The sequence below is a fragment of the Danio aesculapii genome, chromosome 2 (genome assembly GCF_903798145.1).
Source record: "Danio aesculapii chromosome 2, fDanAes4.1, whole genome shotgun sequence".
Classification (NCBI taxonomy): Eukaryota; Metazoa; Chordata; class Actinopteri; order Cypriniformes; family Danionidae; genus Danio; species Danio aesculapii.
In genome coordinates, this window is record NC_079436.1 from 39,404,317 (window position 1) to 39,420,742 (window position 16,426).

At 36.5% G+C, this 16,426-nt stretch overlaps 1 protein-coding gene across 1 annotated transcript in view; it reads right to left on the bottom strand.

The window, feature by feature from the left end:
- Positions 1-16,149, bottom strand: part of spsb4a (splA/ryanodine receptor domain and SOCS box containing 4a) — an 88,967-nt gene extending 72,818 nt beyond the window's left edge. The window contains exon 1 of the mRNA XM_056479210.1: positions 15,730-16,149. The gene's annotated coding sequence lies outside the window, so the exon portion shown is untranslated. The remainder of the gene's footprint in view (positions 1-15,729) is intronic.
- Between the last annotated feature and the right edge of the window lie 277 nt (positions 16,150-16,426).

Here is a 16,426-nt window from a genome sequence, read left to right on the forward strand (position 1 = left end):
ACACAACCTGCATATAGGCTTATTCATATATACAGTTAATATATATGTACATTTATAGTTAAAGCATGTTGCATTCCTTTCATTTTAAGTTTGCGCTGCACACTATTGAGAATATTGAGCTGTTAAAGGAATAGTTTACCCAAAAATGTAAGTTAATACTCACTATTTACCTACCCTCATGTGGTTTCAAACAGTCTGTTTCTGTCAAATACTATGGATGTCAATGGTTACAGGTTTTCAGCATTTTAAAAAAATCTTCTTATGTGTTCAACAGAAGAAAAAAACTGCTAAAGGTTTGAAAGGGTGAGTAAATGATGACAATTTAAATTTTTGGGTGAACTATCGCTTTAAATTAAACAACAAATCAAATCAAAATAAGGTCAGTGTTTTTTTTCTCAAATCACACAGCCATAGAAAGAACAATAATATGACAGGCAGAGAGACTGAATGATAGAATAAACAAGTAGATAGAGAGAACAGCAGATGCAATGCAGCAGAGTGACTGAGTCAAACTGTAAGACAGTGACCGCATGGCATGACTGTACCGTGCCTTCAGGCGTTACGCTGCTGATATAAAACGCCAACATCAAGCAGAGAAGTGAAGAAAAATGTGCACTACATCAATTACACTCGCTCTCCTCAGGGGTAATGATCCCGAACCATATGAGACACGACTAATGTAACTATAACAACCTCATTCTAATGGACCGTTGATGTGCTGTCTCCATCTGCTTACCCATGCGAGACAAGACTACATATAAAAATGGTCTGCCAGGGCTGTACGTCTCTGCATGGGAAACTGCCCATTTGTGCTGACTTATCTATTGGAAAAACAAAAGCACTCCGCTGGTGAGCGTGTCGCTGGGGTGGGACTGCTATGGCTATAAGTCAAAGAAAAGCCAAGTAGAAGTCAAAACAAACCTAGTGTAATTGTGCCCTGTGGCTCCTTTGAGCTTGTACTTTGGTGTTGTGTCTTCAATCAAGCCAACCCAAATGTGCACTTTTTTCTGTTTAAAAGCCATTTTGAGTTACTAAAATAAAGATGAAGAGGCACATTTAGTGGACACTGAACATTTTTTGGGGTAATAAACATCTTCCTCATTTTGCAATGCCACATTCAAGGCTGTATTTGTTTTGCTCGGCCTATCATAAAGATAGCAGTCTTTGTTTTCAGGCGCGCATAATTGAATTTTCTGCCGCTGCGTTGCGTGTTTGGCGAACGCCCCGGGACTTAAGAGTTTGTAGCTGTTCTGCATGACTAGAGGAAATGATAATAATCGCAGACCCTAGGCTGCTCACTTTAAAGGCCAGAATGCTGTTTTATACAATAGTTAATACAGTTGGTCTGTCCATGCAATCTGATGTGTCGCATTTGGAGACCATTTACACTGAACACACATGAAAGTGTAAATATATCCATTTGACTCAGCAAAATTGACTGAAATCACAGCACTGAAGTGTGTGAACATGTTCATTCCATTCCCACACTATAAAACCAAAAAACTCAAGGTAACTCAAACCATTTGAGGAAACCGATTGCAACAAATCATTCAAGTTCAAAAACTAATCCTAATGAGTACTGTGAACTTAATCTATTTGAGTAAATGAAGCAATTTGAGCACAATGAAACTCAATAAATGAAGAGAACTCAAACCAACTGAGTACTGTAAAACCCAATAGTTAAGGTAAAAAGTTAAGGTAACATAAACCGTTTAAGGAAACTGATTGCTACAACCCATTTGAGTTAAAAATGGGTGTATATATATATATATATATATATATATATATATATATATATATATATATATATATATATATATATATATATATATATATATATATATATATATATATATATATATATATAATATTCTATATAATATTCTATATGAGTACTGTGAACTTACTCCATTCAAGTTGAATAATGAGGTATTTATTTAACTCATTACCTTCAACACTGAGTTTAAAACTATTTTCAAATGAGCAGAATAACCTTTTAGTCAATTTGGAGTTAGCTACACTCATTTCATTTGATAAAGTTGACTGTTGGGTTTTACAGTGCATTAGTCAAGACTCGGAAGCCAAATGTTAATTTTCTTTTTAACGATAACTCCTAGAGTAAGCCATTAAAGACAGACCTCCTGTGAACTTGTCACAGCTTGTTAATCGATGATATAAGCTTCTATCCAAGCAATGAGTTTGCAATATTTTCAAATATTTTTATTACTATTAAAGAGCAGGATTAAAAATACACACAGTTATACAAAGCTCCTCAAAATTTTTGATGATTGAATGATAAGTTATAAGAGGCGCAAAATGTTTCAGCAAAAAGCTCTTCCTCTGTGCAAAATACAAAGAAAACCCTCATGAACATCAGAAAATATATGCAGGCACAAAATATTAATTTACAGACACCTACATACAAAATGGCACATGTTCTTTTCATGACTACATACATACATCACATTCACGAAATCGTTATGGTATGCATGCATCACAAAAATACAACTCAAAGACAATTCTTTATTCATACCTAAAGTTTTTTAGATGCCTTGTACCTTCCTTAACCTTATTACTGCTCTTTTGATTCATCCGTTTGGATCCAATGACTAACTTTTATATTATTTTGGACAACTGGTGCAGTGCTTTTTCTTTGACTTTTCATAAATAGTCATGCTTAACAGCTGAATTCATTGAAGAAAGTCCCATTACCCATGATCACAACAAGAAAATCATATCAAAACAGCTTGCTAGGCAAGCAAACTCCCATAAAGCACCGTGTATATAGCATAATTAAAATGGCCTACCTACATTTTTAAAACTCTTAAATATGTGTATTTTTCACAATTCAAAAGGGTTTCTACACTGTAAAAAGTAATAGCTGTTCTCACTAATAAAATAAAGTGCAGTTAACTTATTATGAATAAATTTGTTCACCTTACAATATTTAAACAAGTAATACCAACTTTTTAGCACACTAAATAGATTCAAGAAATCGTGACTTAATATAATATGTATTTACAACTTTTGAGTGGTCATGTGCCAATAGCATATTGATGATAGAGAATGGTGATGCAGGAACAGGAAACAGGTGGAAGAATTAAAACTTTAAAATAATCAGCATATAATAAGCAATAATAAGCATAATAAATCTGAAAGTTTTTTCAATTCTTTGTTCAAAATGTATAAATATATTATAATACACTAATATTAATACATTTAATAATATTTATTTGATTATATAATACATTTTATTATACAAACATTTATATAAAAATTATAATAATAATAATAACATTTATATAATTATAAATAAATAATAGTATATAATTATTATTATTATTATTATTATTATTATTATTATTATTATTACTACATTAAACTTTTATTGGTGATGGTGTGTTGGCGTTATTTTGCAGTACCCGGATGCTAAACGTTTACAAGGTCAGTTGCATTGTTTTTCATTCTGAGAAATGAATGTATGTTTAAAGATGTGTACAGACTGTTTAAGGTGATTGATGTGATTGATAGATTGATGCTTGTTTACAATATTTACACAATAAAAATGTTTTTGAAGTGTAGGTAATGGTTTTTGTCTTCACTTAAATGTTTTAGTTCAGCTTACTTGATAATTTTAAGACAATTGGTTTCCTAATATTTTCCTAGTAATGTGAAGTGAACACTTATAATAAGTTAACAACTAATTATTTTGAGTCAACAGTAGTAAAGTTTACTTCATTAAGAAGTTGTAGGTACAAACTGTTTCAAGTTATTCTGACTTAAAATTAATACACTACTTAGAAAAATTTAGGAAACCGTAAGGTCAACTTATTACATTTTACAGTGTATTACCGTCTAAAAATGGTGGCAGTGTTACCATCAATTAGAAATACACTTCTAATAACCTAATAACGATAACAATGGACTCGTACTATGACTTTTCATTGTAGTGTATTACTATTAGAAGTCTGACGGATGGTAAAGAGAAAATAAACCAGACAGTCACAAAAAATGGAGACTATCACAACACAAACCAATAGTAGAGTTCAAAGGTGTGCACCAGCATTTATTTTTTTTGTAAATTTGGTTTGACAAGCTGCTATGCTCCTAAAAACAAACTCATTTACTTCTTGTTTTGGAGTATTTTTTTAACTGACGCCATACAGGTTTAGTGTTCGACTGTATATCAATAAATAACACACATTTAAATCAATGGAGCCGACCTGTGTGACGTGTTTCTGTGTGTTTATACTGTTTAGTCTACTGGCCTTTACTGTGTACATCCTCATGTGAATTTGTTTATGCTTCAGCACCCGTCAGACCCTCAGCAGGGCCTCTGTGGGGCTTACGTTTCCCTTCAGGAAGGTTGGGGTGATTGAGCGAGCGCCTGGTGCCTGGACCCTCGCCTGCGTTACCCTGGTCACCATAGACGTGATGGACACACACACACACCTCTAGCCACCGGTGGCTTTGATGAGTAGGAACACACATTCGCCATCTGTTGTTTATCTTTGCATCCTCTCGCTCTCCATTTCATCGGGAGCATCTCTCTTTCCTCTGAGCCTGGTGTCATTCATTTGCTCACACTTTCTGCCTCTTTTTTTTCTTAACTCACCTCCCAGCTGGATAATCTAGCAGTTTGAAACAGGCATTTGGTCTAGACTGTTGATTAACTGTCAGACCTTAGACTTGATTTAACCTCTTAGATCATTTTGGTCAAACTGGCAAGAGCGGTTTACACTTTAAAAAAATGATGGGTTGCACATAATTCTTTCATGTTGTCCCAACACAAATCGATTAAATTAACTTTACGTTGTTTTTAAAAATTTGAGTGGATTGAACATAAAACAAATGTGTAGTTTAAAAAAACATTTCAAAAGTCAAGAATTGTGGTAGATCGAATAAGTATCAAAAATCTTTGAGTGTAACTTACTAAGTAAATATTATCTGCACTCATTTTCCTTTTGTTCCAAACCAACATTAATTTCTTTCTGCTTTAGAACATGAATGGAAATATTTTGCTTTTGGTATACATTATATGTATTTAATTAAAATCAAGCTATAGCTTTAACTTTCTAAAAAAGCAATAAAACACAACAACAGTGTGTTAAAAGTAGTCCAGTCACCAAATGAAATGAGAAATCTTCTGAATAAAACAGCTTTGCGTGACAAACAGACCTGACATTTAAGCTGTTACTCATTGCTAATCTGGACAACTGCTCTCGCTCTCCTTGGCACAATCATCATGATAGTTATTATTAGATTTATGAAATAATTGTTCTTTTCGGTGTGAATATTTTTTTAATAGAACGGACTAATGCTACAGGCTCAACAATCTGGTTGCAAGAAATAACAGCTCACTGGGTGGATATTTCAGTGAATAAAGGCCTATATTTTGTTGTGTTAGTCCCAGGGACATTGCTAGACAAAGTTCTACTGGGGCAAGCACCCCTTTCCCCCCAACCCCCTTCAAAAAATAATAATAATAAAAATAAATATTAATAATATTAATAATAATAATAATAATAATAATATATTAAAATGAACTGTTTCTTCGGTGCACCACAATGTAGACAATTCGGTATCGGTTCAGTAGTAATCATAATAATCAGCAGTAATCATAGTAATCATCGGTTCATAAGTAATCAGAGTATTCACAATGCTCCAACTACTTAAAAACGTAGAAACTGTGCACAATTTCACTGTGTGTGTGTTTGCTGGATCAGTCTGTATATATATATATATATATATATATATATATATATATATATATATATATATATATATATATATATATATATATATATATATATATATATATATATATATATATATATATATATATATATATATATATATATATATAGTTTAATAATGTTAATTTAGTTTGTAGTAAAAGTATTTTAGTAAAGGTATTTTAGCCCAGATAAATTGTTTACAACTTTTTTAAAAATTGTAAATCCAAGGAATCGTCTTGGAATATTTTTTTCTGTGTTTTCAATTTATGCACATGGTAAATCAACACATTCTCCTCATTTAAATAATCTACATGTCAATCTGGCTACCACCGCAAGTTTATTTCAAACCTGTGGGAAGCACTGATTTGTAAATAAACAGTGACTGTAAAGACATTCATGATGCTACAAAAGATTGCCATTTTCTATTTAGTGCTATTCTCTTTCCCCACTTACTGTACATTACTTCACAATTTCCCATTTTTATGCATTACATTCAACAAGCTATTTTATTTATCTAATTTACCCAGCATATCACCTTATGCACATATGGCATGGTTGACGCTACATAAAGGCATAAATGGGGAGCAGAGAGAGCTTAACCGTTTTCACAACTGTTTCAAGAGGTAGTTAAAATGCTTTGTGTAAACAATCATGTGGTCAAAACTGTTCAAACAGCCACAAAAGACCACTTACTATCCACATACTGACCTAACAATGATATTAATATTGTATGTGTTAAAAGAAAGCGCATTAAAGCAAGGTATTCATATTTTCCTGCACTGAAGCACACACAGATTACAGTCAAAATCATAATACCATCCTTCCTAATTCATTTGCTTTATCAAACTTTTTTTCATATTACAGTTTTCAATCATTACACAGAAATTGATGTAGTATATGCAAATAAAAAAGGGTCACCATTAAAACAAAGCAAGTGGTCATAAAAATTCATTTGAATGCACATTAATAAAAAAATGCAATATATCTCGACTGACCACTTGTGATCAATCACTAAAAACACACAGGTAAGTGGGCTGGACAAACAAACTCTGGGAAGTGCACTCTCTCCTCTCCATATGCACCAGACACTTTCTTATAAACACTCCATGTTTCTAGTATAACATTAGGAAATCATGAGTGTGCTTCACACAGCTGAGTGGGCTTAATAAACCACATGTAGTAAACGCTCTTTTTCTCTTGCACCACACTTTCCTACAAACACTACATAGACTAAACACTAGCATAGACTTGTCATAGCCTCTATATGTTGCTGCTCTTTTGTGATTTAAAGTGTTTCTTTTATTCTCATTTGTAAGTCGCTTTGGATGAAAGCATCTGCTAAATGAATAAATGTAAACATGCATATTAATAACAGGTGGAAACAGGGTCTCTGTCATGTCTCATCAACCACCCTGTCCTTCTCTTTTTGCCTTTACACAGATACTTGATCAATAAAGCCTGCATCCAGTGCTCTATCATCTAGGTGGTTCAAAGGGCAGAGAACAGTCATCCATAAGGCAACACATCCCCCCTTTGCTTCTGTCCACCCACACAATCCTAATTAAACAGATCTGTTCCATGAACATACACTACCACAGCAGACACACATGTGAAGTGAGAAACCTGCCACAACAGGCATCTGCTAAAGCAGGCTGTGCTGTTTTTCTGTTTAGAACATTCTAGAATAAAGAGCAGAATGACAGAGTTCAGTAATACAATTATGGGATATTTGGCCACACTGGATTACAACAATGCTTGCGCGTGTGCGAGATATTTGGGTATCAAGCACGTATGTGTGTAAGAGAGTCCTGTACGACATGTCCTGATGCGTGAGACGTGTTCTGAAGTGACACACAAGCAGATGAATCCAGCGATCGCCCTCGGAGGCTGTCACATCAAAGTGAAACTAGAGACTACAAATACTGCCGACATGGGATTATATGCAAAACTTACGCCATTAGGACTCACGGATCTGTTTACAAAGTATGTGTGGCTACTCTTAGCAGTATAAATTGTCTCACGTATCCCTCAGCCTTGTGCTATGATACTTTATTGGCCTGTTTTCACTGAGAGGTACAGTACTGTACGGGTCACCTTTATCAATCTTGCGTTTCCACTGCCAAAGGGGTACCCTTTTGGTGGGCGTGGAGTACGACAGAAAGTTTCAGACGACGTCATTTTCATTCGAGGAAATGTAACAGTAAAGCTGTACGGGTCGTTCACATATATGAGAAGCACTTCTCACAAAACAGATGCTTTATACATATAAATACTTGTGTATAAATGTTCATTACTAACCTTTCCATGAACATGATTTGATTATAACTGCAGATCAATGATAGTGTGAAATAGACTACTGTAATGTCTGCAATTATATTAAATAAATAAATAAATAAATAAATAAATGCATCATACTGTATATGAACACATACAGACCCTTACAGTCTCCGATACGTTACCAATTACAAAAAAACTACACACAGCCAACATTTAGTCCTTATTTGGGCTAAAAAAAAAACACGAAAAATAGCCCCCAGTCAGTGCAAACCTCTCATCTGTATCTTTAATTTTCAGCAGCACATGTTAGAAATTTATTCCGTCATTCCGAGTTCATAAGGTGATGGTATAGTTAAACATGGCAGTTTGTTCATGTTTTAGGTTGCAGAAGCATTATTTGCTGCAGTTTTTTCTGGCTTCTCCTTTGTTTTTTCGCGCTTCACTCTCGCGTTTGTCTCGTTCTGACAGGATCGGATATCAGAGCGCTTCAATGATCACAAGCACGTTATTAATATGAGCTTAAAAAGTTATTTAATATATAGATGCGCTCTCTGGAGAACTTGAAACAGCTCATTCTTTAGACGGGCTTGTAAAACAACAACAGGACACAACAGATTTTGTTCTTCTTGGATTTGTGACTGTTCATCAAGGCAACGACAAGGTTTGTTTGAGCTCGGGTCGACCATGGCTTGTTATTATATGTATATATTATTATGGTGTAATGTCTCGGCTGTGTTTTTAAAAATGGCACTTCCTTTGTTTTCATTCTCCTGCTTCTGCGAATGACGCATCTCTGTAAACCAATAGCGTTCAGCTGCGCATTTAGCTCCACCTTATTGTACCCTTTTGGGCCTGTTGGTACCCTTTGCCAGTGTAACCAGCCATAAAACGTACCAAAATATAACGTACCACTCAGTGGAAATGGATATGCCTCATCTGTATCTTAAAACCTTACAGGACATGAATATAATTTTTTTTCCCAATAAGAAAAGAAAGGAAATGACTGCACATGAACATTCAGGTCACAAGAGGAACATCGAAGATGACAACATCTTGCTAACCAAAGAGGAGCAATTTTTCTGTCAAAAATAAGAGCGTTAACATGCACTTTTAAAAGGACAATTTCACTGGAACTAAAGTCATTCATCCTTTTAAAATGTCACAGACACTTTTGTCGACTGAAATTGGATGATGCTGGTAAAAATGTATCATGCAAACAACACATACTGTAGATGTACTTAAAATGGCGTGTGACAATCACAGCCAGACAGAACCGACATGAAGCAGAATTTTGGGTCAATGGGATTTCATTCTGACCAAATGTTGTGTCATCTGTTGCTGTTGATGCTGGTTAAGGCACAAACTCGGATTAGCATGTGAAAGATAGCGTTAATCCTTTTTAGCTTAATGTCATTGATTCTTGCTAGGACAGTAAGAGACGTAAGAGAAATATCTCATTCAGACTTCGTCCACGTCTCAGTCATTCAGCTAATGTTTATCAAATGTGACCGTTTTACCTACATTTCAGCTATTTTAAAGATCCTAATTCAAATCCCAATTCAAGTTTTCTATGTCTAGCTAAACAAGTTTCAACTATAAGCTACAAAAAAAGAATAATAAATTTGTAAACAAAGCCAGCTGAGGAGAGGGGGTCCATTTGTTACCAGAAAAGCAATTTACTTGCTGTAAACTGTCTTAATATGCTACTCAAGAAACAGTTATGCTGCAATGTTTTTTTTTTTGGAAACCCATCAAAATAATTAATTTCTTTGAAATTCATACTTTGTTTGAGACAGATATTTTTTGTAATATTATAAATGATTTTATTGTAGCGCATGATCATTTTAGGGCAGGCGTTCTCAACCTTTTTCACTGCGGAGCACACTTTTTTCTCTGATCAATTTTTGAAGGCCCATCTGTCTGACATTTTCACTAAAATGTTTGTATGAAATGCTCATTTAAACCTTTATTTATTAACAAATATTATATTACATTATACTACAATACATTATATTATAAAACATTATATTATATTACATTACATTACATTATATTATATTATTACAACAAATGTTCATTATAAATTTGATGAGCCTTCTATTATTTTCTATTATCAGCATTTTATTAAAAAAATATATATTTAAATTTAATTTATAAAACTAAAACTATATTATATATAATTTTCTTTTTTTTTTTAAACAAACACAGATTCAAATAAAACCACAGGTCAACAGGGAGATTGCAAAAAAAAACAGCTTTTGTTTTAAACTGGACTGACTGAATATCTACTATTAAATACATACTATTCAAAAATATACAGACAAATATAAAATACAGTTAAACACCCTAAATCTGTTGAAACATATCGATACGATCGTGGTTGAGTTTGCAGCTGGATATTATTGGGAGATCGCTGCCAGGAGCAGTGAACAGCTCCGTTAGAGCACGTCTAAAGCTCATATGCAAGTTTATTTTACATTCTATGGCAGAAACACCATTAAGCCTCTCTAGATCTTACTGTATGGATGCGTGTCCATTATAAAACACTCACAGGACATTAATTTGAACAACTATGCGGATATTAAATAGTTTACACAAAAAATACACAAAGAGAGACTTTCACTTTCACTTCATGCATAGTTTGTGAATGAACAGACAAGCGTGTGCTAGTTGCAGTTGCGATCACGAGGCTGTTTTTGCGCAGAGTTTTACGTAATCGATCAGAGAACAGGAGAAAGTGCATTACTTCGGTCATTTTAATATAGTATATTATAATGCAATCCAAAAATTATAGCATAATATTGAGAGTTAATTTTAATCTCGTAGCCCACCTGTAGGATCACTGAGGACCTAGCCCACCGATTGAGAATCCCTTGTTAAGGGCAAACTAATAGTAGTTTTACATTTTGAATAGATTTTTTTGTAATAGACTTTTATTAATCTGTACAGTACTTTATATCAGTGTTTCCCAAAGTGGGGGTCGGGAACCCCTGGGGGGGGTCAGAGGACAATGACAAGGGGTCACTTGATGATTTCCAAATTAAAATAACCACCACCATATTTTATTTGTAACCCACAGAAGATAGTTAATAGTAACATTAAAGGAATAACACCATACAAATTATTCAGATTAAACTTTCGGACCGCTTTTATGGCACTTTAATACATTAAAAATAAGTTAGTTGAGGTTAATAGTAAATTAAATTAATAAATAATTATAAAAATTCATTCATTCATTTTCGGCTTAGTCCCTTTATTAATCTGGGGTCGCCACAGTGAAATGAACCACCATCTTATCCAGCATGTTTTATGCAGCGGATGCCCATCCAGCTGCAACCCATCACTGGGAAACATCCATACACACTCATTCACACACATACATTATGGACAATTTAGCTTACCCAATTCACCTGTACCACGTCTTTGGACTTGTGGGGGAAACTGGAGCACCCTTAGGAAACCCACGCAAACTTGAGGAGAACATGCAAACTTCACACAGAAACGCCAACTTACCCAGCCGGGGCTCAAACCAGCGACCTTCTTGCTGTGAGGCAATTGTGCTACCCAGTGCGCCACCATGCTGCCCAAGTCTAAAAATGATATGGTTATTAGTCTGTTGCATTTTTACGTCGTCAATACGATCATGTTTATATAGGCCTATAGTTGTGTGTGTGCAACGTTTGTTTATTTATAATCACCTTCAAAAAAATGGGGGTCACGAGTCACTGACATTGCTATTTTGGGGGTCTCGGGCTGAAAAGTTTGGAAACTCCTCATCTATATAACAAACAGAAATACTATCTGCACCTACTAAATCAAGTCCATTTCATAAACAACAACAAGATAACTGTGCAATATATACTACATTAAAGCTCTGTCTGATAAATCAATTCTAATTCAAGCATTTAATTTATGACCAGAAAGTCGATGAAACATCGCAAACCTTCGTGACAGGCCCATGCTAAATCTGATTTCCATTAAATGCAACGTTTTTTTCCCCTGTACTTCCCATTAAGCTGTTCCAAATATCTCGCCATATAATTTCCCATTCAATTTCCCTGAGCTCAGAAGTCTTCAGGCGTTGCAGTGAAAACATCAGATGCGAGCTATATGTGCAGGAAGAGTGTAAATATAAGACACAGCTATTGAAGTCCAGGCTTTCTGACAGCCCTAAAGCCATTTATCACTGTGACTAAAGTGTCCACCCCCAACCCAAAACCGTTAATAATCACACACACACACAGCCTTGTGGCAGATGTGCGAGCCCACCTCCTGTCCTTTCAAACCCTTAAGCAGCACACACACACACACGAATGCTTCTGGCTCTAACCCAGTGGCCCTCTCCAAAGGAGGGACATTGAATGGTTAGGCAAATGGTTGTGTAGCTCTTCACACGGCTAACAGCTGAGCTCTAAGCTCTCCCAGAAGAGCCTCTCCCCACAGAGCAGCTCCAGTCAGCTCTTTCCAGCCCACTGCTCTCAGACAACACACTCAGTGATTAAAGCAGTCCCACTGCCCTCCTCGTCCCACACACACACAGCCTATGCCCCGGTCACACATCGTTCACAACTCGCATACAAACACAAAGACGCATGTGCACAGGAGAGTCACAGACTAACATGAAAGCACCGTTTTTTTGTAAAGGTATAGAAATTATTATTAAAGGGAAAGAGTTCACCCTACAATGAAAAAAATAATCATCATTTACTCAACTTCAAGTGGTTCCAAATCTTTATAAGTTCATGAGAATGATGAAAACATAAGCCGCTTTTCCACTATTGTGCCGAACCGTTCTAAGCACAGTTCGGTACGGTTACGGTTATTTCTCCACTGAGCCTGGAATGGCGCAGTACGATTACAAACCGTTCTCTGCCCAGAATTCTCGGCACGGTTTGACAACCGTGCTGAACTGTGCCGATAGATTCTGTGTGTTGACATTCTGTTGCCAAGATACCACAGCTGGCTCAGCGGAAGCGCGCTGGTCATCAGACATCCACAAGTAAACAACACATAAAAAACATAACATGTATGATACAGGTCTAAACGATACAGTTTAAAAAGGGTTTTAAAACTATAGAGCAGTCTATGGCAGAGAAGGGAATCACTGGCCCACCACATTCGTACCAACATATTTTGTTTATTAAAGTTATTATTTCATTGACTTGAAAATAACCACAACCATGTATAATTACTAATCCATCATCTAAAATCGTAAAATAATAAAATAGCCTATTGCTTTACACGTGGCCAGAGCTTGATTCATTTGATTGACATCTTAGGCAACGAGACCTTTACGTCGCCTGAAAAAAGTTTTTTTATTTACTCAACTTCAAGTGGTTCCAAATCTTTACAAGTTCACGAGAATGATAAAAACTTATCATTAGCAACTTTTTGGATATGCACATTAAAAAAAAACAGTTGATGGAAATGCCAAAATGCGCGTACATTTCAAAAACGCACATAAAAAAAGCATGCAAATAATAGAATAGGATAAACCTTTTAACCGATATGAAAATATGGACAAACCACAATGGAAACACTTTTACTGAACAAATTCCAGTATGTGCATTAAAAAATGTGTGAATGGACAAACCAGCAGGCTGAGCACATTGTAAAACATCTGAAATGTTGCTTTGGTCATTCTAAAATGCCTTAACTGTTTCAGAATTAATGCTATTATTATATTATTAAATACCTCCAGAATTGTCAAGAGGGTCTGTGCGTCTCATGCCCTCAAACACGTTCACCGCGTGTCAGCATTGTCTTCTGAGGCGCAAGTCATTTATTAAATGAAGAAAAGATTCAAGCAGCTTCTCCAACCGCAGCAAAATTTGGTTTTTAGTTTTGATATTTGGTGCTAGTTAATCAGGAAGTGACGATTTTGTTCTCTTTGACTCGTTGAACTGAAATGTTGATTTATTCGCCCGTCTTTCATGTGATATTCCAGTTTTGAGCATAAAGTTAATAAGCATTTTTGGATGGAAACATAGCTACTGACTTCTAACTTTTAAAAAAATATCTTCAAAATATCGAACAATTCAGTAAATGATGACAATTTTAATTTCGAGGTGAACTATCTCTTTAAAAGTACTGTGTCAGCACTTCAAGTACTATGCTTATTAACTGATTGGGATTAGCATGTTATTTATGACTATATTTTTACACACACATCACATATGCATTAAAAAATAAAATGTTAAACCTAAAATAATTATGTTTAACTAAAATAAGTTAGGTGACACAGTGGCTCAGGGGTTAGCACTGTCGCCTCAAAGGCAAGAAGATCGCTGGTTTGAGTCCCAGCTGGGCGAGATGGCATTTCTGTGTGGAGTTTGCATGTTCTCCCCATGTTCGCGTGGGTTTCCTCCAGGTCCAAAGACATGCAGTACAGGTGAATGGAATAAACTAAATTGGCTGTTGTGTATGTGTGTGAATGAGGGCACCCTCTGTGTAAAATATAAGCAATGTTACATAAAATAATAGTGGAAGAGTGGTATTCCTATTTTTTTTTTTTCAGGACAAAACTACATGGTTTTACCATGTTGGGGAATGGGACGAAGTAAAAACACAGAGTTTCTCTCAGTACTATAGTATTTCTTACAAGGAAAAACTATGGTAACACTATGGTACCAGATAGTATAACTATGGCACTTATAGATGGAACAGTATTAACATGATACACCAAGTTTTGTTACTTTTTAATGATTTCAAAGTAGCATCATCATTATGTTTTTGATACGTTCCATGATAACAGCATGTAAATGAACACTGTAATCCTTCAGGGTTATTAAGAGACCACAAAATTACCATGGCTTTTGAGTATCATTCCTTTTTTATAAAGTAAACGTAATAAAGCATCATTATCTGATAACATCACTGTACCATGACACCACTACAGTACTTCATTGTTAGAGATGCCCCACTGCTCTCAACCCTAAACACACACACACACACACACAGTCTGTTCCATAAACATTCCAGCACTGGAAACACACAGCCACATGCGCGCAAACAGACACATGCAAATCCATAAGCCACGCGTGCACACAAACATGAGCCACACAATAAAAAGCATTCAAATCTGCTCCCCGGGCTAAGAGTCAGTCAGCGCTGTGGGAGCGCTTCCTCTGAACGCCAAACCAGAGAAGGACAAACGTTAGCCGTGACGCGCAACACAGGGAGGTGATCATCCAGCCGTCCTCTAATCACCTTATCTGATCACACACAGCAGCTGAGAAAACATGAGCCGCGAGTTCAGGTGGAAATACTTCTCTTTCCAACCCACACACAAACTATCCTCAAGAGCAGGATCAGGCACCGTTCCTATGACCCCGCGGTGGCATTCGAGGTCTTGAACCCGCTCCCTGGAGCTCAGAAAGTATTAAGCGGGTGGAAATCCCAGGTTTCAGGAACATCACAGGATAGCTGTAACATCCAACACAAAGAAAAGCCTGTATCCTCGCTGAAGTATCCTCGCCAGGGTGAATCAAACCTCAATTAGAGGATCAAAACCTCTATTAGAGGAATAAAAGACAACAGGGAATGCCAGAAAAGCGGGAGCTAGGAAGAAAGAGTGCACACGAGGTAACCCAAACAGCCCAAAGCAAAGAATGGGAAGGATAAAAGATTGCTGGATAGTTTCTTAAACACACAAACACACCACATTAAGTTCCTCCAACACACACACATACAGACACAGAAGCATGCTGCTTACCCGGACCCAGTTTTGATAGTCCCCCCTGCTGAATCTCCTTGTCGTTGGGAAGGAATAAGTAAACCTGGTGGGATAAAGCACGAAGGGAGCTCCTCTCTTTGTGAGGAGGAGCGCACACTAGTTCTTTCTATTTTCCCAGTGTCTCCCTGCTGATGCAGGAGAAAAGAAGCTTCTCCCCAGAGATGCAACCCCCCCACCCCCTCCCTGAGGTTAATCCCTGCCGTGGCAGGCTCCGTCCCACTATGCACTCCGTACTCCGTCCTGTACCGCGGCTCCGGCTACCAACTCCAGCTTGGCGGACTGGAAGAGGGAGGAAGAGAAGGAGAGAGAGAAAGAGGGAAGACGAGAGGAGAGAGAGAGGACAGACGGCAGTGTGAGAGCTGCCTCATGATGAAAGGCGATCCGCTGATCTCATCAAGCAGGGACACCAGGCAAACAGAGAGAGAGGGAGGACACGCCCCTTACCCCACCCCCGACTCATGCATAGTCCTCCCTACGCTCTTTCACACTTTTAGCTCAGCCAATCGGCACAGGGAGACTCATAAACACACACGCTGCGAGTCTCCAGCCTGTTACTTCCACAGCTCAGATATCTGTTTTGAAAGATAACCTGACTCCACTTTGAGGGGCAACAATGTTATGTGGACATAGCTCAGAGGAAGAAAATGTCTCCGGTGGAGTTTTGCTTGTGGATGGT